Below are 27,788 nucleotides of genomic sequence, written 5' to 3' on the forward strand. Positions count from 1 at the left end.
TTTTTTAATTCATGGATTTATTTTTTCACGGCATTTAAGTTTTCCCTCCAAATCTCTCATCATACTTTTCTCTAAGTGTTAAAATTTTAATGCTCCCCAATTATAGTTATAGCTGTGTAAGATGATTTTTTTTTTTTTTTGATGTGAAATATGTCTTAGCTATAAGCTTTGTCTTTCTGGATAACTAAAGGTTATCAGCTTGATTGAGTCATTGACTTTTTTTAATGTGTAGATTTCGGTTGGTTAAGAACCAAAAAAGCAGTTTTAAATGGTAACTCTCGCCAAAATGCAACCTAGGGTCTTTTTGTGAATCTACCCGAGGCAAACTTTCGTTTAAAAGCATAATTAAGATGGAAACACCACTTTTAAGTTTGACCGTATTTTCGTTTTCGGTCAAATTGCATTTTTTGAATGGGAGTGCACTACTATGATAGCATCAGAAATCGCTATTTTTAAAACACTAAGAAGGTTCGACACAACATGAAACTTTGCTCGAAGTATCACCACGGGCTCTACTCTCCTCCCTGTTACGTTGCATTCGGAGATCGACTATTTTTGACTGTCAAAATACCGGCGGACACAGCTATAGTGAGTTGTTCAAAATCTTTCTTTTTAGTAAACTCTTTGTTCACAAACAATGTTCTCAATGCTCGAGTTCATGTGTAGAGCCCGTGGTGATACTTCAAGCAAAGTTTCATGTTGTGTCGAGCCTTCTTAGTGTTTTAAAAATAGCGCTTTTTGATGCTATCATAGAAGTGCCCCAAGCACTCCCATTCAAAAGGCAATTTGACCGAAAACGAAAAGACGGTCAAACTTAAAAGTGGCGTTTCCATTCTAATTATGCTTTTAAAGCAGAACTTGGTAACTTTTTTAACTTAAAGGTATAGCGGAGGATTTTTTACTTCCGGGTGGATCACCTATACTATTGGTCCTCCTAATTGTCAATCATTCTGGTGAATCAATCAAACTTATTCAAAAAGTGGAGAGGGCGGGTCTTATCTAAAATTCAGAAAGATCCTCCACTATAACTTTAATAACACTGTCTAGAAATCATTTGGATGGTTAAACAACCTGTTCTGGTGATATTGGTGACTTTCCCCGCTCCCCCCAGCTTTCCCAGGCGGAAAACCAACCTTGCAACTTGGGGACTACCGTCCCGGCAAGATAGAAATTGGAAGTCATGTGAGAAATGAGAACGAGCGCGAAACACGAATTGCTTTACGGCAAATCTACATAAACACACACGCATGTATGATGTATTACCCACCTCGGTAGACATAGCTCCACACGATACAGTTGGCTTGCTCCGATCATAACAAACGCACATGAGCAGCGGTAGAGAGGGGGAGGAGGCCGCCGTAAGTGAGTTTTTTACGACAGTGTTGGGAAATATACGCCCTTCCACAGCTGTAGGGGGAGCTCATGGGGAAAACATGCGACAACAAAAGGGAAAATCAGCGAAGAAGTGACTAGAGCTCGCTAGAGTTGCCGAGTTCTGCTTTAAATGAAAGTTTGCCTCAGGTAGATTAACAAGTAGACCCTAGGTTGTATTTTGGCGAGAGTTACCCTTTAAAGCTTTAGGAAATAATGTCCTATACATCTTAACTGGTGAGTCACAATCCAAAAATGGATTGTGCAGTTGAAACAACCTAAATAGTGCGCATGTTTGGTGTTTCTTGTCTTACAATCTGCAATATCGTAGGCCACTTCTATTGAAGTGTTTATTTTGTGTGTTTCAGGAGGGAGGTCCTTCTGGATCCAAATCTGTGCCCAGACAAACATTCATCAGCTCCCATTCTCCAAGGACAGGATGATGCACTCGTAAGCCAATTAGATGCATTGAGCAGAACATAAAGCAGTAAAAGTGTGTTTACTCCTCACCTTTGCTCCAGCGATGTAAATAGTCTCAGATGGCCCACACCAGCAGGCCCACAAGATGAATCGCACCTCAGCCTTTTTTTAATGTTCAGCCAGATCTACTGAGCGCTCCGCTCTCTTTCTCTTCCCTTCCCATTGAAATATTGCTTTTTCCCGAGCCGTAACTCTCCCCTCAGAATTGAACAAATGAAGAGTCAGCATTCGCAGGTTAATACAATATCAAAGTATGACAAATTGTTCAAAGGCAGGCCAGGCCGAAACGCATCTGCATAAAAGCTGACTGGCAGTAGACCGGCAGCTATTTGATACTATATCTTCAGACTGACAATCCCAGTGGACTTTAATGCATTTTTTTGCATAGCATTATCACATTCTTATGGCCATTTTCTTCCATGCGCACAGATGACATTTGGCACAATTATACAGGTTTTTGTAAAGAGGGAAGAAAGTAACCTGGTGTGAACTTTGGTCTGTGGTTGTGTGATATTTCCTTCCCTGTAGCACGAAAGTACAGATGCGTAAGATGTTTCTTTCAGTAGCTAGGGAATAACGTCATCCTGTAAAAAAAAAAAAAAAAAAAAACCCTGTGGGTTGACATGACATGTTGATGTATTAAAGTAGATAGATCAGTTAGCGTAGCCTCAAGAAAAGGAAAAGGCTATAGGGCTTTCCAAAACCTGCTGTACATGGTGTCATGTGGGACATCTTACTCCGTCTTATCTCTGAGGTTGACGCATGTGTGACTTCTAATCGATTTGTCACTAATGTGATCAAATGTTTTAAATCTCAATATTTTAATACAGCTTTATGATTTTAAGATCTCACTAATCACGTTATAATGATGATTGAACTTGTTCAATGAAAGTGTTCGTTTTTTGTATATACAGAAAAAGTTTATTTCTATTTCTTTTTTATTACTGTGCACAACTTTTTTATTAGTTCTTGTATTTATGTATATTACATTTTTATATATGATTATTAATGTATAATTAATATATATATATATATAAACAATAATATGATGTGTGATATTAATTGTTACAGCATAATAAAAAAGGTCATTTCTTATAAATAAAAAAATATAAATATACAATATTTGCATTTTAATCACACATCACATTACTGTTTTTTGAACCCGGGTTTAGACTGCAGATTATTGACTCGCAATTATAAATAAAATATAATATACATATTAATAAAAAATAACAGAAAAAATAATTATAATTGATAATAATATAAATATAAGAACTGAACTTTTTTTTAATATGCTGTTACCATAATATATATTATTATAATTTTTTAACCCAGTTTAAAGATATATAATATAAACATGCTGTTATATTTGTTATATTTGGTGATATATATGCTGTTATCATCATAATCAGATATTTTTTACACTTAATAAGAACTAATCAGAATAAGAACTGAACTTTTATTATGCACTATTAAAAAATTCTTCCAAAAGGGAGTTTTCTCAGCTTTGCATTGAAGGACCCTTTTTGTTTCCTAAAAAAAAATTGAACATTGAACATTTCTTGAAAAATAAGCTTTTTTTCCCTTTTTTATTAATCTAAAGAACCTTTTTCCATATAATCTTCACAGAACCCTTGATCCCATTAAAGAACCTTTATATTTAAGAGGGTGATCGTAATCACATATCGCATTATTGTTCTTTATCGTTTATTATTGTTTCATTGAATGTAAATGTATGACTATGGGTATTATGATGACATTTTTCATTAATTCTCTCTAATTGATTTCAGGAGATCACATACTGTGGCTGATAAGGCCAATTAGAGCTGATTCTTGCCCAGACCTCAGTGTCACCACTGTTATTGAACGCTACGACGGCAGGTGACAAGGTGAGTAATATCAGGCTGCTGTAAGCCACCAGGGAGGGGGGTCTCACACAATGTCTCCCCCAGAGAGTCGCCCTGCTCCCCTAAGCCGCACCGCAGGCTCTGTTAAATGTCAGACATCTCCACTGTAGAAGCCCTAATATCAGACAGCGGGATCGGGACAAAAGATCAACTTGGAGGGCTATGAAAGGATAATAACTATTGCAGCTAAAAATGCTTGCTTTTCGGCTCTAATGAGACGGAGAGTACAGCTTTAAAGCTCACAGTTAAGGCCTAATTAATCATTCTTCGTGGCAGTCTCCTGCGGATATCCATTAGAGTTTTATTTCAGAAGCCACCATGCCTTCAATGGCACTCCAATTGTTTTGGAGGGTTTTATATTAACCTGAGTGTAGATTGATTGCTCGGGGTATGAATAGAAAGCATGCGGAGACGGATAATGTTCTGCCATTGTACGATATGGTGCACACAAAAGTCTTACACGAGCCATGCGGGGTTGTGCATCTACTTTGATTGCATTGTGACTATATCTTGGCCGTGTTTGTTGTCTGACATTTTGAAGCCATATAATTCTGGATCAGCTAGCTGAGGTTCCCCTCTGATACTCGGATATGAAACTAAGCGCCCTACTGTCGTCTTCTAGGTGAAAAACGCCACTGAACGGAGCTCACGCCCTCTGTCACATCCAGCGACCACCACCGAGCACACTTGATGAGTTCATTCTGGCATAAATTAAAAGCGCCGAACGTAAACAGTCTGTTAATTTTCCCCGCTGGCCTGTGGAGATCTCCATCACGGCTGGATGTTCAGCCTCTAGCTGTGCCGAGGGTTGGAAATGGCCAAGAGAGGCGGCCGCCCCCGCTGTGTTTCGCTACAGGAGGGATGCATACAGATTTAGTTAGCTAAATGAAGGCTAATTGTTTGCGAGGGGATGAAAAACACTCGGCTGCACTGTGTTGTCTAATATGAGCAGGTTCCATGAGTTCATCTGTCATTCTGTGCTTACCGCTCACAGCGATGGCCTCTCCCTGACTGCTCATCTCTGCGGCCCATCGCTCATGGTTTGTAGTTAGTTGTTATGCTCTCTGACTTTTCAAATTAGAACAGAATGATAAAACAAGACTTCTGATGCTGCAGTTATAGCCCTTAGTTCAAAAAGAGGCTTAATTTCTGAGTATAAAAAGAATATACAATATAGTGTAAAAAAATACATGTGTATATATATATATATATATATATATATATATATATAGAGAGAGATTTTAGTCCATATTGACATGACAACATCAAGCAGTTGCTGCAGATTTCTCGGCTGAATCTCCTATTCCACCACATCCCAAAGGTGCTCTATTGGATTGAGATCGGTTGACTGTGGAGGCCATTTGAGTACAGTGAACTCATTGTCATGTTCAAGAAACCAGTTTGAGATGATTTGAGCTTTGTGTCATGGCGTGTTATCCTGCTGGAAGTAGCCATCTGAAGATGGGTACATGTGGACATAAAGGGATGGACATGGTCAGCAACAAAACTCAGGTTGACTGTGGAATTTTTGAAAAACTGTAATCCATGTCGAATGTGTTTTAGTAGTAATGTGTGTTTACAGTGGAGGAGGTTTAAACGCACCAGGCTATATGTGTCTGACAGTAATATCGCAAATGAAAAAAAACAAGCAAAGATGACACACGAGCATATTCAAGCAATGGTCAGCATATATTAGTTCTGTGAAACAAAGCTAAACAATGTTACTCACCTATCAAGAAGAAATAAAGCAAACTCGGCGTCCGATGTTAGGCCTTCCCGCTCCTTGAGTTCTCTCCAGCGCTGGTAAGCTTATCCGATATTAACACGAGTTTTACCTCTTGCCTGATCGTAAGCCTTCTTTTTAATTTTAAGTTCCGCAGACATTAGACATGCATCATTAGTAGACACTGCTGATTGGTTACAAGTGTGTTTTCGTAGTCAGTCCGACACCGTTTTCAAAAGTGTTTTTCAAAAACAACTGATCCCACCTTTTAAATGATGCTCAGTTGGTACTAAGGGGCCAAAAGTGTGCCAAGAAAATATTTCCCACACCATTACACCAGCATCAGCCTGAACCCTTGATACAAGGCAGGATGGAGCCATGCTTTTATGTTGTTTATGCCCAAATTCTGACTCTACCGTCTGAATGTCGCGGCAGAAGACTCATCAGACCAAGCAGCGCTTTCCCAATCTTCTATTGTCCAATTTAGGTGAGCCTGTGTGAATTGTAGCCTCAGTTTCCTGTTGTTCTCTGACAGGAGTGGCACTGGTGTGTCTTCTGCTGCTGCTTCAAGGTTGGACGTGTTGCACGTCTTCTGCAGACCTCGGTTATAAGAGGTTATTTGAATAACTGCTGCCTTTCTATCAGCTCAAACCAGTCTGGTCATTCTCCTCATCAACGAGGCATTTTCACCCACAGAACTGCTGCTCTCTAGATATTTTCTCTTTTTTGGACCATTCTCTGTAAACCCTAGAGAAGGTTATGTGTGAAAATCCCAGTATATCAGCAGTTTCTGAAGTAATCAGACCAGCCCATCTGGCACCAACAACCATGCCACGTTCAAAGTCACTAAAATCACATTTCTTCCCCATTCTGATGCTCACCTTGAACCTCAGCAGATCGTCTTAACCATGTCTATAGACCTAAATGATTGAGTTGCTGCCATGTGATTGGCTGATTAAATATTATAATATATAAAATAATCTTTATATAGAATTTAATACCGCCCCATTTAATACCCATTTGATTTACAAATCAAATTTTATTTAATTTAATAAGACTGATTTAATTTAGCTAGTGTTAAGCAATTTAGCTAGTGTTAAGCAACTTTCCAAAAACACACTGTGCTGATTTTGTTCATTTGCAAAGATTTCTGGTTAAGCCTTGACCTTTCTGTGTCTCAGAATCCATTCCTCTATCACATTCTCTGAATGTACACTCATATCTTCAATGCTTATGTCAGTGAAAACTTTTGCACTAGGGCCTAGGCAGATGGAGAAATGGGGTTCAGGTACAGTACGTTTTGGCTTAACACCCCAGACCTCATTAATGCAAATCCACTTGCTATGTACAGGAAGAAAATGGGCTTGATCCATGGCATGGCTCAGCTGGGTCTGGATAAAACCGCGAGTTCAGGAGATGGGTGGGCACATGTGTCAATCAAATGCAGAATGTACTGTACATAATGTGAGGATTGAGGGTTAGGGACAACCCGAGAGCAGTTTGTTTACTGAACGTGTTGAAGGGTAATGTTTAGCAGGCCTGTAGCTGTTTAATGAGTAGCATTAGCCACCTTTGTTTGCTTAACATAATCATACTGAGGCTAAATAAATAATGGCTAATTCCTCACTGCGTGACTTAAATCCTGACAATATTAGGATACTACTACTAGTAAAGTAATACAGTACAGTACTAGTAAATCTGTGTTTTTAGGTTTTTGTATGGGAAAGAGCATCCAGGACATTTAGCAAAACCCCCTTTTATGTTCCAAATCAGTTTTGAACTAAATGAGTTGAGTGAGGACAGAGTTTGTATTTTTTCAGTGAACTATTTATTTAATCCATCTTCAATTTTTTTTGTCTTCTTCCTCTTTCTTCACAATTAATGTAGCTTATTTGCATTTCTTCCCCTCTATTTCTTTCCAGTTTGTTTTGTTTATGAATATCGTCCTGTCATAAAATTGCACAAAGCGTTGTTGTTCTCATTTCCAATTAAATTGTCATGGCCCAAATAGTTCAAAATCAGTTTCTTGGTTCAGGCTTCTCAAGTGAAGGCATCTCTGCATAGTCGGTTGGTTTTCAAGGCTTTTGTGCATTCAGCTTCACAGAGCATAGCTCACCTCTTTACAGAAGCAGGGGGAGCCATGATATGCCACCGAATCTAATTTTCGGCTGTGCAGAAAAACAGGCGCGTTGTTTGACTATGAACCTAATTTGACTGCGCCCATGCATCCTGAAAATCTGCAGCATTTCTCACTCTTGAGTGAAACATAAAGCGATTGAACTTCCATGCGGACTGCTAATGTAATCGCATCATGTATGTTCTGCTTGCAAGCGGCCCCCAGAATGTGCGCCACTGTTAACCACAGTTGAGCGTATTGTGGAAATTTTCAGGTGTTTGATTGGCTGAAGAGGCCTGGCAGAGTGTTGGAAATAGAAAAATAAGATTCGCGATGGGTCGTTCACAGCTCTGTATTGTGAAAAACAAACTGCAGGATAGAGTTTGACATAAACAACTAGATATTATAGACGTCGTCTCATTGGACATCTCACCAAGGAGATTTCCTAGCATTGTTTCTTTAAGAGGTCAGTGCTGAGCTATAAATGCATTAGTATATGGTGTGTCGCAAGGATGTTGCAAAACAATACATTTGATTTCCACAGAGAAGTGTCTGGATGAGAAGAGAGGCTGCAAATGCTCAGCGCTCCATGAATTTGTGTCATGCTTTTTCTTGGGGGCTGTTGAGAAAAGAGCATGCACGTACACATTCATTATGTCTTAACACATGGGTAAGCTTCATCCCCCTCAAGAAAAAGCTTTTCCTTTCTCTATTGTATGGAATGGAAGATGGAGATGGGCCTTCAGTGTCCCAAAAGTGCTGGCAAGGATGTGTGTGTGTTAGGTGTGTCGCGTGTGGCATTCTCTTTGTGTTCATATATGTGTGTGTAAGTGTTTGCATGAATTCGGCCCCTTAGTTTATGGATAGTGCACTATTGCAGGTTAAGATAGAGCCCATCTCCCTGAAAACATCACGTCAGTATGGATTAGAGAACTTCTGTTTCGCCACAAGGGAAAAAGTGTTCCCACCACGCGCAATTACAATGAGCAAACAGCCTTGAGTCACAAGATAAAGCAGGGGAGAGTGCAGAACAGATGGTGCAGAGGAGTAGGATTGGGAACCAGGAAACATTTTCCATTCAAAATCAGTTCCATTAAAAAAACAAAAACAAAAATGATTTTTATGTCTTTCGGTTGCGTTAATGGTTCTTAAATGTACATTCTTTCATCAATGTGGACGTAACTCTGTGCAACACTATACATTGAGCAGTGTAGTCCAATTCCCAAATGAGACAGTTCTTTTTAATGAATCAAAACCACACTGAACCAGTGTAGTGAGCAACCACTGTTAAAAAAAAAAAAAATATTTTTTGAAGCAAAGACGATTGGAGTAAGCCTTACAAGAAAATACTATTTCAATCTTTGTACTTTATAATTTCATTTTTGATTCAATGTGTTACTTGCCATAGTGATTCAAAATCATACAGCACCACAAGTACAGCTGGACTCCCGAACAAATGATTAGTATGTATGAGCCAAGATTTTTAGTGCATCAAAAACATATTGCGTAACCAGTGTAGTGCGCTTTTCAAATAAATGACTCTTATTTGTTGGTTCTTTTTAACAAATCAAAAACATACAGCACCAGCAGTACAGTATGACTCCCCAGCTAATGACTCTCATGAGCCGGTTCTCTATAGTGAATCAACCAGACGGTGCGACCTTTGTAGAGAGATTGCCAAATTAATGACTTTGAGATGAATGTTTTAAGTAAATCAAGAACATACTGATCAACTTGTGTTGTCCAATTCAGTGGACTAAATTGAGAATCACTGATTGACTTGTTTATATGACAATGTGTAGATTAAAAATAGCAGTAAGGGGTATTTTTAAAGAATGAATGAATGAATTGTTAATATTACATTTCTGATTTGTTGTAAGGAGGATGTAGGCTGAGTAGAATCCATAAGCGGGTCTTTATTAAAGGATCTGAGCATAAAATCCAAACAATAGTCACAACTCGTAGTCAGGTCACAGGCCTTGGTCGAAGCACAGGTAAAACAATCCAATAGCAGACAAATCCAAAAAACAGCAATCCAAAAGCATGAGTCAAAAGGCAAAACAATGGTCATAACTGTAGTCAACAAAAAGAGAATAGAAGAACGCTTAGTAAGGCAGAGAACTGGCAATACTTCGCAATAAGGCAGTGATAGCACATGGCTTAAATACAGGGTGACAGGAAATGACAAGACAGGAAATGATGTGGCAGGAACAGGAAGTGACAGAGTTCAATATTCAGGTGATGGCTCCCTCTGATGGACTGGTGCCTGATCAAACGTTACAGATTCCCCTCCCCTAGGAACACCTCCAGGTGTTCTTCTCCTAGGACGACCCCTTGGTCTGGGAGCCGGATGATTCGGGTGAGCTTGGTGAAAGTCTCTGATGAGTGATGAATCCAAGATGTCCTTAGTTGCTACCCACGATCTCTCCTCCGCGCCGTATCCCTCCCAATCTACAAGGTATTGCATCTGACCCCTTCTCCTGCGAGAATCTAGGATCTCCCGAACTAGGTAGGCAGGAGCTCCATCGATCTCGAGCGGTGGAGGAGGTTCTTCGTCAGTGGTCTCGGGGCTCGATGAGCCGTGGGCAGGTTTCAGGAGGGACACATGAAAGGAAGGAGAGATGCGGTAGTTATTGGGCAGCTGTAAACGGTATGTGACAGGATTAACTTGATGTATAATCTTAAAAGGGCCAACATACCTTGGACTTAATTTCTTGCAAGGAAGTTTCAGGCGTAGATTGCGAGTGGAAAGCCACACCATTTGACCTGGCTGATACTCAGGATGAGGACGTCGGTGTCGATCAGATTGGATCTTTTGAGATCGAACAGCTCGCTGGAGACGGACATGAGCACTGTCCCAGACCTGTTCACTTCTCCTAATCCAATCATCAACAGCAGGCACTTCAGATGGTTCCCCAGACCAGGGGAATAGGGGGGGCTGATATCCTAGGACACATTGGAAGGGGGTCAAACCAGTCGATGAGTGCTTGAGGGAATTTTGGGCATACTCTGCCCATGGGAGGAATATGCTCCATTTTTCCTGTTCCTGGCTACAGTATGATCTCAAGAATCTACCAATTTCCTGATTAAGACGTTCCACTTGTCCATTAGCTTGAGGATGATAGCCTGATGTGAGACTGACATTGATGTTTAAATGTTTGCAAAAGGCTCCCCAAACCCGTGATGTAAACTGTGGTCCTCGATCTGTTACGATATCATCAGGTAGTCCATAAATTCTAAAAACTTGATTGAACAGAACTTGGGCAGTTTCCATGGCAGTGGGCAAACCTTTCAATGGAATGAGACGACAAGACTTAGAGAAGCGGTCAATGGAGACCATGATGGTGGTGAATCCTTGAGAGTTAGGAAGATCAGTGACAAAGTCAATGGATAGGTGTGACCAGGGTCGTTGAGGAATGGGTAGTGGTTCTAGTAGTCCTGCCGGCAGTTGTCGAGGTGTACGTGACTGAGCGCAGATCTGACAAGCAGTTACATAGCTCTTAACATCTGCAGATAATGTGGACCACCAAAATGAATTTCTGACCAATGCGGTGGTGCGATTAATTCCAGGATGTCCAGAAGCAAGGGATGTGTGGACCCATTGAATGATTCTGTTGCGAAGACTGGATGGAGCATAGATTTTCCCAGCTGGGCACTCTGGAGGGGATGGCTCTTCATGTAGGACCTGCTGAATCTCCTCCATAATATCCCACTGGATAGGTGCGATGATGATGGAGGGTGGTAAAATAGTTTCTGGTCTCATCTGTGAATCAACAGAGTCATGGATACGTGACAATGCATCTGCCTTACTATTTTTGCTCCCTGGACGGTATGTGACTGAGAAATTGAAACGCGTAAAAAAGAGTGCCCATCTTGCCTGGCGAGGATTCAAACGCTTGGCGTCTTTGATATACTCTAGGTTTTTGTGGTCTGTAATGACTTGAAAGGGATGAAGGGCACCTTCTAGCCAGTGTCTCCATTCTTCAACTGCAGCCTTGATAGATAGTAATTCCTTGTTTCCAATATCGTAATTTGTTTCTGCTGGAGTTAACTTTCGTGAGAAGAATGCACAGGGGTGTAACTTGCCTGGCGTTCCATGACGCTGAGAGAGGACAGCACCAATTCCACAGTCCGAAGCATCAACCTCTACGATAAAAGGAAGTTTTGGGTCAGGATGCTTAAGAATTGGAGCTGTGGTGAAACTGGACTTGAGCCTGTTGAATGCTGATGTAGCCACTTCCGGCCATACTAACTTCCTGGGTTTTCCTTTAAGAAGTGAGGTGATGGGTGCAGCTATGGTACTGAAGTCACGAATGAATCTACGGTAGAAGTTTGCAAAGCCTAGAAATCGTTGTAATTCCTTGACAGTGCTGGGTATGGGCCAGTCCAGGACAGCTTTTACCTTGGTATCATCCATCTCAACTCCAGAATAACTAATATTGTATCCCAGGAATTTGGTTGACGTAACATGAAACTCACACTTTTCGGCCTTGACAAAAAGGTTATTCTGGAGTAAGCGTGACAAGACAGTTCTTACATGACAGATATGTTCTTCCATGGAGTGTGAATAGATCAAGATATCGTCTATGTAGACAATCACATACTGATTCAAGAGATCTTTGAATACTTCATTAACGAAGGACTGGAAAACTGAAGGAGCATTAGCCAGCCCATAAGGCATAACCAAATATTCGTAGTGCCCTCTTGTGGTGAGAAAAGCTGTCTTCCATTCATCACCCTCATGGATTCTAATGAGATTGTAGGCAGACCTGAGGTCCAATTTGGTGAAATACTGGGCCTCCCGTAATAGCTCCAGAGAAGAAGGAATAAGAGGCAAGGGATGGCGATTCTTAACAGTGATTGCGTTGAGTGCTCGATAGTCAATACAAGGTCTTAAGCTACCGTCTTTCTTGTCAACAAAGAAAAACCCAGATGCTGCGGGAGAGGTGGATGGTCTAATAAATCCATAAGATAAGGCTTCTTCAATATATTCTTCCATGGCCTTGGTTTCAGGAATGGACAAAGGGTAAACACGGCTTTTAGGTGGAGAGGTATTAGGAAGGAGGTCGATTACACAGTCCGAGGGGCGATGAGGTGGCAACTTGGTGGCCCTGTCTTTACAAAATACCTCAGCCAAGTCAGCATACTCATTGGGGACATTATCTGGTAATGGAAAAGGATTCTTGGCTAGATGGGTAGTGCAGACTGTAAGTTTGGTGGGCAGTTCCAGACAGTGAGCGTGACAATGAGGTGACCAACGGACCAATTCCTTTTCCTTCCATGAAAATTGTGGGTTGTGAGAAGATAACCAAGGATATCCAAGGATGACTGGGTTTCGTGGTGATGATATGACATAGAAAGTGATTTCTTCAGTGTGAAGCAGGCCAACTCTGAGTCTTATGGGGAGTGTTTGATGAGTGATAAGACCTTTACCGATGGGACCATCATCAACGGCAGTAACAGCAATAGGTGATTCACATTTGGTCGTCGGAATGTTCAACTGCTTCACTAAATCTTGATGAATCACATTAGCAGCTGCTCCAGAATCTATTAACGCTGAGAAATGATGGTCTTGATTAGCAACTGACAAAATGATGGGAAGTGACAAGCATAGACTGATTTGTAAAGTATTAAACATGTGACTCACTCGATAATTTGGAGAGGGGTTGGCCACGGGTTTAACAGGACAGTTGGAACAACGATGACCTGATTCACCACAGTAGAAGCAGAGTTGATTGAGTAATCTTCTTCTCCGTTCATCAGGTGGTAAGTGAGTTCGTCCTATTTGCATGGCTTCAGTAGGACTAGACTGACATGGTATTTGAGCAGTAGTAACAGGCACAAAATAAGCTGACTTGGGACTTGGTTGTGTTCGTAAGAGATTGTCAATCTTGATAGCAAGGGTAACGAACTGGGAGAAGTCAAGGGAGTCATCTTTGCAAAGCAATTCTGCTTGTAATTTAGCAGACAGACTTGAACGAAAAATGTGCTTCAAAGCAACATCATTAAAACCACTTTGGGCTGCAAGGGTGCGAAACTGGATAGCATAGTCAGAAGCAGATCTGTTGCCTTGACGTAGCTGAGTTAGTTGAGAAGCTGCGTCCATGCCCCCAGCAGGATATTGGAAGACATCACGAATCAATTGAGTGAAATAATCGTATGACTGTTTGATACGAGTGTCGTGATCCCAAAGAGCTGTGGCCCACTCTAAGGCCTTCCCGGTAAGCAAAGTCATTATAAAGGAACACTTGGTATGGTCTTGGCTAAACTTTTCAGTTTGATTGGAAAAATAAATAGAACACTGTCGTAGGAAACCAGTACAGTTGTCAGGAGAGCCATCAAACTTATCGGGTAAAGCGAATCTTACCGGGTCAGGACGTGGGGCAGGAAGAGAGTGAATATACTGTGTCAGATGCTCGTTTGAGGCTTGCAGTGTCCTTAACTGGTGTTGAAAACCATTGAGCAGATCCTTTTGATACTCAATGGTAGCCAGGAGTTGAGAGACTTCCGCTGGATTCGCGCCAGGCGAAGTATTCTGTAAGGAGGATGTAGGCTGAGTAGAATCCATAAGCGGGTCTTTATTAAAGGATCTGAGCATAAAATCCAAACAATAGTCACAACTCGTAGTCAGGTCACAGGCCTTGGTCGAAGCACAGGTAAAACAATCCAATAGCAGACAAATCCAAAAAACAGCAATCCAAAAGCATGAGTCAAAAGGCAAAACAATGGTCATAACTGTAGTCAACAAAAAGAGAATAGAAGAACGCTTAGTAAGGCAGAGAACTGGCAATACTTCGCAATAAGGCAGTGATAGCACATGGCTTAAATACAGGGTGACAGGAAATGACAAGACAGGAAATGATGTGGCAGGAACAGGAAGTGACAGAGTTCAATATTCAGGTGATGGCTCCCTCTGATGGACTGGTGCCTGATCAAACGTTACATTTGTCATGTCTGTTCTAAAATGATCTCATCCATTTGAATGCTACAGATAGTATATGCAAAAAGAAATGCACTAAAAGTACTAAAAGAATTAACGGAACTAACTGGAATTTGAATCAGAACCAATTAAATCCTAAAGATTTCCATTCCTCCAGAGGAGAAAGATTGGGGAGAAAGACAGAGAAAAGAGAAAGATTAAAAAAGCGAGAGAAAGAGATCTCATCAATGCTTAACTGGATCCACACCATGTAGAGTAAACATTAGTATCTTAATAACGTTTTCAATTAGCTATAACCCTCATAACCAGATGGTAATGGAACACGAAAGCCACAATTAATTAGAAAAATAATTTGTAATTACAAGATGATCTAAAAGATCTTTCAGGTTCAGGCATGAGTAATGATAGTTGAGATCTGGCCTAATTTATCCATCTTATTCCCACCTTCGAGAGGCAATCTGTGCATATGAGTATGGGAATAATACTCCCAGTGTCAGTGATTTATTTGGTGTCTAATTGTGTGTTGCTTCTCAAGTGGTGGGAAATGAAATCGCTTTTCCATTTCCACTCACTAATGGGTACATATCATCTCATGGCTCATGTGTGTTGTGATGTAGTTATGGAACATTACTTTCGTCATTTAGTAGAATGTGATTTTGTGTGGTTTTTATGTCACATTATGATGCTTTGTCGTGAGTGTCAGGAGAGAGATTTGGCATTGTTGATGTTGTATGCTCGGTTTACTATTACAATATCATCTCACTAAAGCTGCGTTCACACACAAGTGACTTTGTTGCTGCATGTCGCCAGTGGCTGACGGTGAGGTCGCTAGTGGGCGTTCCCACTACTGGTTGCCTAGTAATGTTTGTGAGTGACATTCACGAATGTTACTCCATGTTGTAGAACAAAAAGGTTTTCTTGTCGCTACAAACAAACATTTTGGAAGGAAAAGTCTGAAAATAAATGGAATCAGTACATAAAATGCATAATATTAAAGATGAACGAGAAACAGCGAGTGCTCTTTGTCATCGCGGCTATTTAACTGCAGCAAATGGGCAAATGCCGGTCTATCTGGGTTCACGAAACCATTCAGGCTCGGAGTCAGCAAGGCGAGTACCACCTTATGTACACTGAGACATATCATAGGACGTTTCTGACTGCTAAAATGAGCTTCTCATTGATCTTGCCTTGGTCGGACTCAGCACTGAGGAGTGACGGATCACGTGCGCTCCACTGACTTCACTCCTATTGGTTGTCGTTCCCGAAAGTCGCTCTTCATTTGCATAAAGTTAAACAGATCTCAACTTTGTCGCGTCACTGGACATACATACCCCATCCAGTCGCCAACGGTCACGGTACGGATCCACTTGTCTGTGTGACACTTATGTCGCGCCGCACTCCACTTTATTCTATGGGTGACGTCAAGCGACTTTAGCGCGCCCGCATGCTGACCGATGCCCATCTTTATGCAAATTAATCTGTTGAAAGCGACTCGGCTATCCAATAGAAGTAGAGCACATGGAGACTGGGGGAAGCATAGACAGTAAAAGAAATGGACACAGCGACCCCATTGGATTCAATGGAGAAAAGTGAAGTCAATTAGAAGCACTCACTTCCTGATGGTCGAGCGTACTGCGCAGACTCAAACTGAGCTTGACGACGTAGATGTGACGTGAGTAATCTGTCTGTCTTCTAGGGGTGGTGAAAAAAATCGATTATTGATTAATCGCGAGTATGTTATGGACGAGTATGAATCGATTATTAAATTTTCAAAAATCGTTTTTTTATAAAAAAAAAAAAAAAATCCACTCTGCGTGCATTTAGAGCATGTTATGTTATGAGAGGCGAATCACAACTACTTCAGAAAACCCAGCACAATATAGGAACTACCAGGCAGTGACGTATGTGTACGCTGAAATAAAAAGTATTTCACCTCAGAAAAACGGACGTTCTTCAATTGCACGCGCAAATGCGGAGGGGCGCGCCGTGTATCGCTTCACTGTATAGTGCAAAGGAAACTACGAGCATGCAACGTTGTTACGTTGTAAATTAGTAAGTCATGAAATAAAAGTAAAATACCAATAAATCACGTTACTGGTACGTCATGTGTTAGCTGAGAAGGATTTGCATGCAGGTATGATTTTCATTCTATTCACCAGGAGCAGTTTCCATGTTTCATTAACAGTTCTTGTTAGTATTGTGTATTCACCATGGTAACTGTCGTTTCAATATTAACCCCAAAATGCCACTTTATTTTCACTTTGTGTTATTTTTTATATTTGTAAAATACTGTGGTGGCTCATACCAACATTGTATTAACAAAAGCTAGTTTGGGACTGCTATTTAATATCTTTAGCTGAACACCTTGTCTTTCTAGAAGAAAATTGTCCAGTTTCTACAGTATGTTGGTTCTGATCTACTTCCTAAAGGAAATAAGCCTTTAATTTATTTGTTATTGTTTAGTTCAACTTGATGAGTCACAACACAATGTGATGTATTCATTTCTGTGTTCTACAGAACATAAGCTACATACAAATAATTCTGAAGTTATAACTACACGACACAGAAACTGACTTTTTTTAATACTGCAATCACTTTGTAGTGTATTTTCGTTTACTGTTGTGAACTGTAATCGAATCGGGACTTCAATAATCGTAATCGAATCGAATCGGGAAATCAGACAGATTAACCACCCCTACTGTCTTCTAGTAGCTGTGCCAAGAGAAATCTGAATCATTCCCTTCCGAAACTTGCAGAGACGGAGAGTGTGAGTAGGAGGTGTCCATGAGCTAGGAGCAGGAGTAACTTTTGCTAAGTATTCTGATTAATTATTTTGTCCTTTTGCCTCCACGTCCCCCCGATTGCCCGCGAGCTTCTCCTCCTGTCCATACGGTAATCTCTCTACTGTGCGACAGAGAGTCGCATGGATATGACGCAATCGTTAGCCTATTTTTACAAAAACTGCTTCTACGGGGCCATAACGTAAGATACAAGGTAATGGAGCCTTTTATACATTTTCGTGTTTCTTTAGAAATAAATAATGGACAAAGGGAGTCTTTAAACGCCTCAGATGTAAAGTTATTCGCTGTCAAAGTGACGCCAAAATGAATGGGAGTCAATGGAATGCTAACAGCAGGTGATGGTCCGCTAGCCAATGGCGGCCCTCGGGGAAGCTTTAGTTTTCGGCTGAAAGCTTCCCCCTTGGGGGGAAGTCTCTCGCGGGTCATTTGTTATAGACGTCCTACTACAACAAATGCTCAGGAAACTTTAGTTCCGAGTAGCAAAAATGGAGGAGAAATTGATTGTGGCGGTTGCAGCTTTTCCGAATCTATATAACCCATCTTTGTTGTCCCATAGGGACAACAAGCAACGCAATTCTACCTGGAGGAGGATGGCAGAGGTCGTTGGAGTCCCTGGTGGGTTTTATGAGTTTGCACTGTGTAAAATAAAATGTTAATTCAACAGATGAGTTGTAATGGTAGCAGACAGCACATGTGCATCTGCAGACACGTGTAGACACGCTAGCAGTACTTATGATAGCACCACTTGAGTGGACAGCATGCGTTTATGGTTTAAACTGAAGAGCATTGGCCATCTTGGTTTGGAGGGGGAAAAAATCGACACACAACGGCTTGCCACTTGGTGGAAATGTATAGGATGATGCACCAGGATCCACTGTAGAGGTTGATGTGCAACTATGCCATCAAAACCCGTGCAAATTCAAGAAAATGCTTTTTTAATAGCTGTCCACTGTAGTGACCTCTATGCATGAAAGGGTTAAGTTACATTTGCATGTAGTATTCAGGTAGTACTCATTAACCAGTATATGTAATCACTGTTTAGATATCACACGATAGCCTATTGCCCTCATAAGAATATTTGAAAACAAAAATGTAGTGGTCCTACATGATCATATACTACTCATTGAAATACCCAATTCACTTTGAGTAGCTATTAATGAAACAAAGTTGCTTTAAAATCATATTGAGTGAACGTCCACAACTCAGTTAAACTAGTATTGAAAATAAAGTGATGTATTTCGATAGTAAATCAACCTGCCATAATCATTTGATAACTGTATTATCTGTGTAGGTGCAGTAGCCTACCGTAGACAAATAGCAAGGCGCTGAGCAGGACCAATTGCCTGACGAAAAAAGGTGTTTGTCTTGGCAATCCAGGGTCCCACTCGCGCCAGCAGCTTGTCGAACAGCTCCTTGGACAGCCTGAAATGTTCCCTGAACATATCATCGTCAAGCCGGAGCTCCATCACAAGGCGGTGGTACTCCCCACACTCCCACCGGGCAACTTCACTCCGGATAGGGTGAACCTAGTGGCGACGATGTGGCTTCTTCCTCCGGAGGTAGAGCAGAGCAGCTACAATGATCCATCTCTGTTTTCGATTCATGACTGAAAATCCATATTTATACACATCATGATGTGTAATAAATGAATGGTATCGTGTCACTGTCGCTGGTAGTGTGAATGCAGCTTAACCCTTAAGAGGGATTTTTTTAATATAGAGCTCATTTGACTTCTATGTGTTCATATACACTACTAGTCAAACAAGTGGAATAATGTGAGGATAAGAAGTCTCTTATGCTCACAAAGGCTGTATTTATTTAATGAAAAAGAAAGTAAAAATAGTGATATTGTGAAATATTATGACGGTTTTCTATTTGAATATATTTTCAAATGTAATTTATTCCTGTGATGGCCAAGCTGAATTTTCAGCAGCCATTACTTCAGTCACATGATCCTTCAGAAATCATTCTAATATTCTGATTTAGTGCTCAGTTATTAGTGGTGCTCAATTATTAATAATGGCTCTTATTATTGTAGAAAATTGTGGAAAGTGTGATACATCACAGGAATAAATTACATTACAAAATACATTAAAATAATAAACTGTAATAATATTTTACAATATTAATGTTTTTAGGCTACTATATTTTTGATTAATCTTGGTGAGCATAAGAGACTTTCAAAAACATTTAAAAGTCATAATTATTCCAAACTGTTGACCATAATGCACGTAGGTCTGTTTTCCCAAAACAGTTCTGCTCATTATTAGTTTTGGTTCTGTTCCTCCGCTATGGTCTGTTCACTCAGATTGCTTTCTCTGTTAGACACCTGTGCTGAAACTCTACAGAGATTTATGAACCATCTCAGGCCCAGTGTGAGTGTGAAACGAGGGACAGTGATGGCAGACAAGCCCCATCTCATTTCATGTAATTAAGGTCGTTGGAGAACTCAGCTGCCCCCTCCAGTGAGAGCAACCAAAGACGGGACAGTCACAGCTGGCTGGCCAGCCTAAGAGGGGTCTAGAGGGTCAGTTGATGCCCCATCCAGCACCAGATGAGCCGTCCACACAGCCCCTGATGGAGTCTGTCAAAAGGAGGAATGGTTATTTCAGTATAGTGTCAGTTTTTGGACAAACTATCACAGAGATTTCTGCTCTCGTAAAGTGCTGCTGCCACTAACCCACTGAAATGAAAAACGTTTTCTTTACACCACTGTTTTTAACTAAAAATGGAAAACTTTTTTTTGCGTTTTGGCTGTTCATTTACATGACAACGGCTTTTGGGGGCCTGAAGTGTACGGTTTTGAAATAATCTCCATGTTAAGTACAAAAAAACGGGAATTCTTGAAAACGGTGACGTCATGCGCATGCATGTTACGTGTTCAATCTATAGGCGCATAGTGATTATTCACAAAGCGACATTGCTGACTACTGACCTGGCATGAAAAATACAGCTTTTTTAGTAATTTTGCGGGTCTGTGTGAACAGCGATCATTTTGACAACATTGTTGCCTGTATGTGAAACCTCTAAAAAGGGAAAATCTTTTCTGTTTTTAGTACATTGTTGTTGTGTAAACGTACCCCTAGGCTGTGTTTACACTGTAAGTATTTTTTGTTCCACCTGTTCCACTTTTCGCTTTAGACACGAGTGATCCGATATCTGTGTTTACATTAATTCCCGCCCAAAATTATTCTGTTGATCACATTTGATCCTCTGGGTTTGAATGGCCGTGCTATTAAAACTATTATTAAAATTGACATCGACTGGTACCATGATTACCTACCAGCATGGATAAGTTAAAAGATGTCATGGATTTTTGCGTTCCAAAATTTGACTATGCATATAGAGAATATATACTGGTGTAAATATATACAGTATATAATGGAATATAAAATAACGGTAACTTTCGTTTGTTATTTTATCTATGGTTTGTTTAGATCTAGAATTCTTAAGTTAAATAAAGTAGTGTGGTAAAATTACATTTATTTTAATGAATTTGAAAAAATTTATGAGAGTGAGTGAGTGAGAGATGGGATTTTTTGTGCCAGTGTAAACGTAGCCTTAGGGTGTATTCACACCAGGAAAGTCCGCCAGTTTACTTGCTTTGGTCCGGACCAAATACAATGTTGATTTGTAATTTTTTTTGGTGTGGCTTGCTGCCCTTTTCTCAAGTGAACCAACATTTGTAAACAAAACCACATGTGTGCTAAGGTCATCCATTCATTGGACACAAATTCTAAAGCAGGGAAAAGCAGGAAGTGTAAAAACTTTCGTAACTTTCGTAGTGCAATTTTTATTCTTTTACTGATTTGGTGTTATCAGCTACTAACGCAATATGAAGAAACTTATGAGCATCATTAGGAGTTTGCGAAGACGAAGATGTGCTGCAAGACGGTTGCGGTGGAGAGAACATGCTGATAAAGTTCAAACATTATAAGTGAACAGTCAGTAATAAAATAAGAACAAATACACAAATTACAAGTATAGATGAATACTAAATAACAAAGTTACAAAGTCTAAAAGTAGTAGGCTATTCAGGTACAGAACTTAATAATTAAGCCTAAATTTAAAATAACACTATTTGTTCACTGTAGAAATTAAATAGTTTCATCTTTGTTAAAGCTGTATTTTGTTGTTTTATTAACATTAATGCCACAGACAACATTAGGAATATTGGGTGTCTGCTGTCACTTTAAGACCGAATGCACGGACTGTAAATTAGCAAGACAAAACACGTTGAAATGATCAACTTTCACTCTATGATGGTTAAATTTAGCAGTTAATCCATGAATATTTAACAACTTTAATAATAAAATAAACCAATACAAAATGAAAGTAAAGACAGCAGCCCCTCACGGACAACTGCTGTCACATATAACAAAACACAACATAAGTCCAGGCCTGGCCTCTCTCGTCCTTCACTGTCGTCGCTCCTCCTTTTATGCTTCCGTAGCTCCTCTGTGAAGGATACGAGACCGGTGCAGCGCGCAGGTGTCGCTTATCATCAATCACGCCACCGGCCTCACGCGCGTGCTCGCCACAAGTAGTATTTGTCATTGAAGTGTTTGCTGCTGTATTATTCAACTGGAAGTTGAATAGCGTCCCTGAAGTGTGTTGTTGTAAAAGCATTTATGGTACATTCATCAAGAACCTTTGATGACATCAAAAACGTTCCAGTCACTCTAGATGGTGCTCCTGAACTCGCCATTTAAGAACTAGCCTTGCTGACATTAAGGTTAACCATGAATCAGTATGCAGCTTTGGTGAAAAAGTTTTGGTGAAAAGAGTTTCAAACTGAGCAAATGAACAAGTTCTGCAAATGTATTGCATCCTCGTGCAGGCTTTTATTTTTTATTACTTGACAATCATAAATAATTTACAGACTCTAATTGGCCCAAAGCTGTGGGACGATACTAGAACTCATCATTCTCATTATAACACCATCTGATTAGCTCTGCTGTACACTGGATAATAGTTTTGAATTGATTAAAGTATTTTTATTTTGGGAGTTTTGATTTTGATGACAAAGTCCCCACCCTTTGCCTTTGTTTACCTGCCCCGTAACTTTCTATTTTTTTCCTTTTTCAATCAGACAGTGTTCAGATGAAAGCTCTCCCACAGGCCTAAACAACCTCCATCAAAGGCCTGACCAAATATTAAGGAGGCCTTTTATTAGCTTTACACTTTACCGAATGGATAGAGGAGGTGTTGGATTCAAATCTCCCGAGACCCATGAAACTATATTGACATTAAATGAACACAGTTGGTGCCGAGGCTCAGAATGATTTGTTAGGGTAAGTGTGTTATTGAGTAACCCCCTCCCCAGCCATTCTAGACTTCACTTTGGTTGCCTCTCTCTGCTTTGGTGATGAAGCCAGAATGTTCCTTCAACATATTCTGCTTTAATTTGCCAGTTTTCTAACAGAATGGCTTAGGAGCCTTAGACAGCTTTATGTGTATTGTTACTGTTGATTGCAGCATTAGTGGATGGCTGGTGCATGAAATTGGAAATGCATTGGCAATCTTACAGGCTGGCACTGCTCGTATTTACCTTTTTGAATGTGCCGTTGTATCAAAATCTTTGCTTTGTGGAAATGCATACAAGAACAAACTTTTTTTAAAATGACTTCGATTCAGTACTTGTATTTTAGGGTATTCTGTAAACTTGGGTTCCCTTTCAGTTCGGTCACGTTCGACATAGTCGATCACAATCAGTCGGTACGTTATCTTTCAGTCAGTAACCAAGAGTGCCAAAACTTCGTCGGCGTCTTCAGCATCGCCCTAAACACGGTCGAGCCAACGCTAGACTAATATATCTATGGAGGCATTTTGTCATGTCAAATGTATTAATAATGCCATCAGAATGCAACCAAAGCACATGATAGCAATAAATAGATGGCTATAAATAATTGTAAATCATACAAAATAAATGCCATGATCACTAGATTTTATACTGGTGTTACTATAATGATTTTGTTAATGGTGATCAGCAACCAAATATTAATAATGTGGAAGTTACTGCCTTTTGCATTGGCATGACTTCTCACTTTTTGCTGACAATACAAAGGCAGAGTACAGTAACTTTAAAATAGTGGTCAAAATTCAAGTTTGAGCTCAAGATTTTTTTATGTATATAATTTTCATTACTAAATTATTATTTAGATTTCTAGATTTAAATTACTAGATTTCTTATAGGTAGGTAGGTAGGTAGGACATTTATAGGTAGGACATTTCCAGTGTCGGACATTTATAGGTAGGACATTTCCAGTGTCCTACCTATAATTAATTTGGCGGGACAACAAAAAATCTTTAAAGTCATTTTTCTCAGTTCCACACTTTAGCGAGTTAAGGTCTTTTGCCTTTGTAGGGCAGCATGGCCATCCGTCCATCAGGCGAAGGTGCTCAGGGACATGCACGAGGGCAGGGCTGACCCAAGGCTCATGGAAGAACTGCGCACTGCCACCGACCTCGCTCTAAGGGTGACGAAGGTCACTGCGCGATCCCTGGGTCAGGTGATGTCCACCTGTGTAGTCCAGGAACGTCATCTGTGGCTCAAACTGGCAGATATGTGGGAGGCTGAGAGAACTCGTTTTCTTAACTCCCCCATATCCCAGGCTGGGCTCTTCGGCGGTGCGGTCGAGGACTTCGCCCAACAGTTCTCGGCTGCCCAGAAGCAGACTGAGGTGATAAAGCATATCCTGCCCCGACGGCCAGCTGCTGCCTCCACCCAGCCGTCGGTGCAGCTCCCTCAGTCTGCTTCCCGCCGAGGCCACCCTCCTGTGGCTCCCGCCCCTCCTGCTCGGCCTAAGCAGCAGCCTTCACCCAGGCTGAAGTAAGGAGGTGGTCGCAGGAAGGCGGCACATCCCCCGTCTCCGCCCCTAAGCCTGCCAAACGCCAGACTAAGTGGCGCTCCTGAGACAGACAGCTCGGAGATAGGGCACAGTTCTTTCCAGGAACTGGTAGCAGGACCACTCCTTCCCCCGGTGGGGAACTTGACCTTGACCTAACTTGACCTACGCTACGCCTCCCATGTCTGGGCCAGTCGTTCCTCATCGCTGCCCCATCATGGGTACGCCTGTAGTTCCAATGACCCCGCTGGTTCAGTTTTTGGGAGCCTGGCTAGAGCTGCCCAATCTGTCCTGCTGGCTCGCACAAACGATCAGGCTCCGCTATGCGATTCAGTTCGCACGGTCTCCTCCCCACTTCCGGGGAGTCTGCTATACCTTGGTGGGTGGCAATGCCCCTGTCATGCGTTGCTGCCCTACTGGCGAAGGGTGCGATCAAGACCGTCCCTCCAGCTAAGATGAGGTCCGGCTTCTACAGCCCCTACTTCATTGTACCCAAGAAGAGCGGTGGGTTACGACCAATCCTGGACCTGCGCATCTTGAACTGAACCCTTCACAGGCTTCCATTCAAGATGTTGACAGCCAAACGCATTTTCGAATGCATTCGTCCGTTGGATTGGTTTGCAGCGATCGACCAGAAGGACGCGTACTTTCATGTCTCCATTCTTCCTCGACACAGACCGTTTCTACGGTTTGATTTCGAGGGGCAGGCATATCAGTACACGGTACTACCATTCGGGTTAGCCCTGTCTCCTCGCGTCTTCATGAAGGTCGTCGATGCAGCCCTTGTGCCACTCAGGCAACACAGGGTTCGCATCCTGAACTATCTTGACGACTGGCTGATTCTAGCACACTCTCGAGAACAGGTTTGCGAACACAGGGACCTGGTGCTCCGGCACCTCGCCCGTCTGGGCCTTCGTGTCAACTGGGAAAAGAGCTCTCCCCGTGCAGAGGATCTCTTTTCTCTGTATTTTTACATTTTAGATACCTTTACCATCATCTAGCACTCACTTAATGTCAATCTATAATTTCTTAACACCATTAAATGTAATCTTTAGCTAATATTCATTTTTTATACTGCAAATTATAATGTTGTGATGTCTAAATTCACTTGATTTTAGTTTTTAGTGATTTCCCAATATAAAATGTTAGGTATAAAATTGTAATTTTGCACATTTATTGGTTTTCAGATGTAACATGTAAAAAAGAATTGTTGGCTTATCGGTATTGGCCAGAATTTGAATATAGGTGCAGTCCTAATTAAAATAAGTTGTAGTAGTATTAGCCAATTTAATTTTACTTAAAATACTGTAGAGTTTGATTGCTCAGCCTTTGACATCAAACCATAAAAGGTTTGGAAACCATTTTCTCTTACCTTTTAAATGTTGATAAGCCTATTCATTTTGCTATCCAAATTTGCATGATTATTTAGTTATTATTTGCTGGATCGTTTTTTTTCCCCTCTCGGGCAGAACTGCAACCCATTTTGGGGTTAAAATCGGTTGTGAATCCCTGCACAAGAACATGTTACAGTGCCTATTACATCCAGTCTGTGTAAAATGTGTTTAACAGAAGAGCTCCAATAAGAACGTAGTGCTGTAAATAAAGTAAAAACAAAAGACATGAGTATTCTGTCATCTGTGAGGGACACAGATGGCGGCTGACTTCAGGTCATGTGGTGAAAGCGCTTTGTTCTTTCCTCTGGCCAGCCCCGCTACGATCATCCACATCAACTCACGGTTCCGGGCCCTGGTTAATGTTATTGACTGTTGGTCCGTGAAGACAGTTGTCCTCGATGGACCCCAAGGGGACCACCATGACAGCACCAATGGCCTCGGGCTCTCGTCATCCCCATTTTTGACCAGAGACACGAGTTAGTACCGCCACAATGAATGGGACGGGATGCCACTCCGGCTAAGTGTGTGTGTGAACAGCATCACTATAAGTTCACCTGCTGATCAGAGCTGTTCAGACCTGTTTAAACTGTGACCTTTTCAGCCAGACACCCTGCCTCGCATCTTGAGTGGCATTCAAGGACATCGTTGTCCTGTTTCTGTCTGTTTCATTCCAGAGGCGAAGACACCTATTACAGCCCTGTTCTCATGCTAGGTTAATCTCAACAAACATTTGTTGTTGTCTAATTTATCAGCCCATCAAACAGGCGCCAATATTGTCTCAGGGTGAGAGATGGGGTATTAGTGAGCGTGTGTATGTCTGTGCATGTGCATTGTAGATGTAATGGCTTTTTGGAGTCTTGAGGGATGAGTGAGCTAAACCAATAAAGAGATCTTTTTCCGTTTGCGGTTCTGTTTCACACCGAGTAACATTTTCGACGCAACATGTTTTGCACAATGCATTATGAGAAAATTAATCTTCCATATATTCTGTATTTTCTAAATAGTAAAAATGAGTGCCATCAAATGACTTAATGATTTAAAACCAAAGCAATTTTCATGCATAATGCTGAAATTAGATTTTGCACACACTGACTGCATATAAACTTTACATTTATAATAGAATCTGTACTGCCATAATAAAACTTAAAAGTTCATGCTGTTTTTATGACAACAAACACTATAATTTTCCAAGCTGCGTGGTTCTGGCAGGAGGAAACATAACTAAACATCAATCTCTTGCTTCCTACCCGTTATTTATGAATGCACTGATACAAAATAACCAGCTATTTTTTGCACAAAACACCCTGGGAAATATATTTTATTTGTTTGGCATTTTGATGTTTTGGATAAGTGGCACTACCTACGCACCCCATTATGAGGTAAATTGCTGAAATGTGCTTTGCACAACTTTTTTTTTTTTTTTTTTTGAAAATGAAGAAGCACAGTATGTCAGAAAAATAAAATAAAATTTTGGCAGGGCTTTTTTCTGCAGTAGGCCCACTCGGGTCATGTCCCTATCCAATTCCCTTTGTTTCTGCGCTGTACTGTCCTATACATTTATTTTTATATAATGTACTCTAATTGTATTACTTAAACATTATATACACACACACACACACATATATATTTATAGTTTTAATGCAAAACATCTTTCACCATATAAAATTTAACAGGTTTTTTTTTTTTTTTTTCATGGTTGTGTTAATAACTGATAATACACCATTTGGGGATGGAAACAGTTGCCAGCACCGTCCAAGAGACAGCTGGTGGGTCATTAGGGTTTTTTTTTTCCTGGAAGGGTGACACAATCAAATTCACCATCTCATGAGAATCACACTATCTCTGTCACGGACAGACCTGTCTTTCTTGGCACAAAGACTGGCGCACTGGCGTTCTCTAGGGACTGTGATGCCCGGCACATTGCGATTGTTTCCACACCCTTGATGATTAAGCATGAAGTACAACAGCCATTTTCACTCACAAAAAGTTCTTGTCAAAAACTCCCCTCTCTTTTTCTCTTTCTGTTTCTCTAACTGTCACTCTTTGTTTCAAAAGAAAAAGTTATCTAAAGTAAGCATTCATAGACCGGCACTGTCCCATAGTTTTGCTGACAGCCCGTTCTCTTCCACCTAGGTCAACCCTCAGAAGAGTCTTACACCTGTCAATATCTTCAACACCCGAGCTGAGAGAAAAGAGAGAGAGAGGGAG

The 27,788-nt window shown here is 40.9% G+C and overlaps 1 long non-coding RNA gene across 2 annotated transcripts; it reads left to right on the top strand.

Moving 5' to 3' along the window:
• Positions 1 to 1,738: 1,738 nt before the first annotated feature.
• On the top strand, positions 1,739 to 27,788 carry LOC311303001. 2 transcript variants are annotated; one of them, XR_014629692.1, is made up of 3 exons: positions 1,739 to 1,821; positions 3,642 to 3,740; positions 27,714 to 27,788. It is a non-coding gene; the product is annotated as an uncharacterized lncRNA (long non-coding RNA). The 2 variants fall into 2 exon arrangements; XR_014629693.1 differs by lacking the exon at positions 27,714 to 27,788 and adding an exon at positions 17,895 to 17,956.

Source organism: Rutilus rutilus (assembly GCF_951802725.1).
Source record: "Rutilus rutilus genome assembly, chromosome: 13".
Classification (NCBI taxonomy): domain Eukaryota; kingdom Metazoa; phylum Chordata; class Actinopteri; order Cypriniformes; family Leuciscidae; genus Rutilus; species Rutilus rutilus.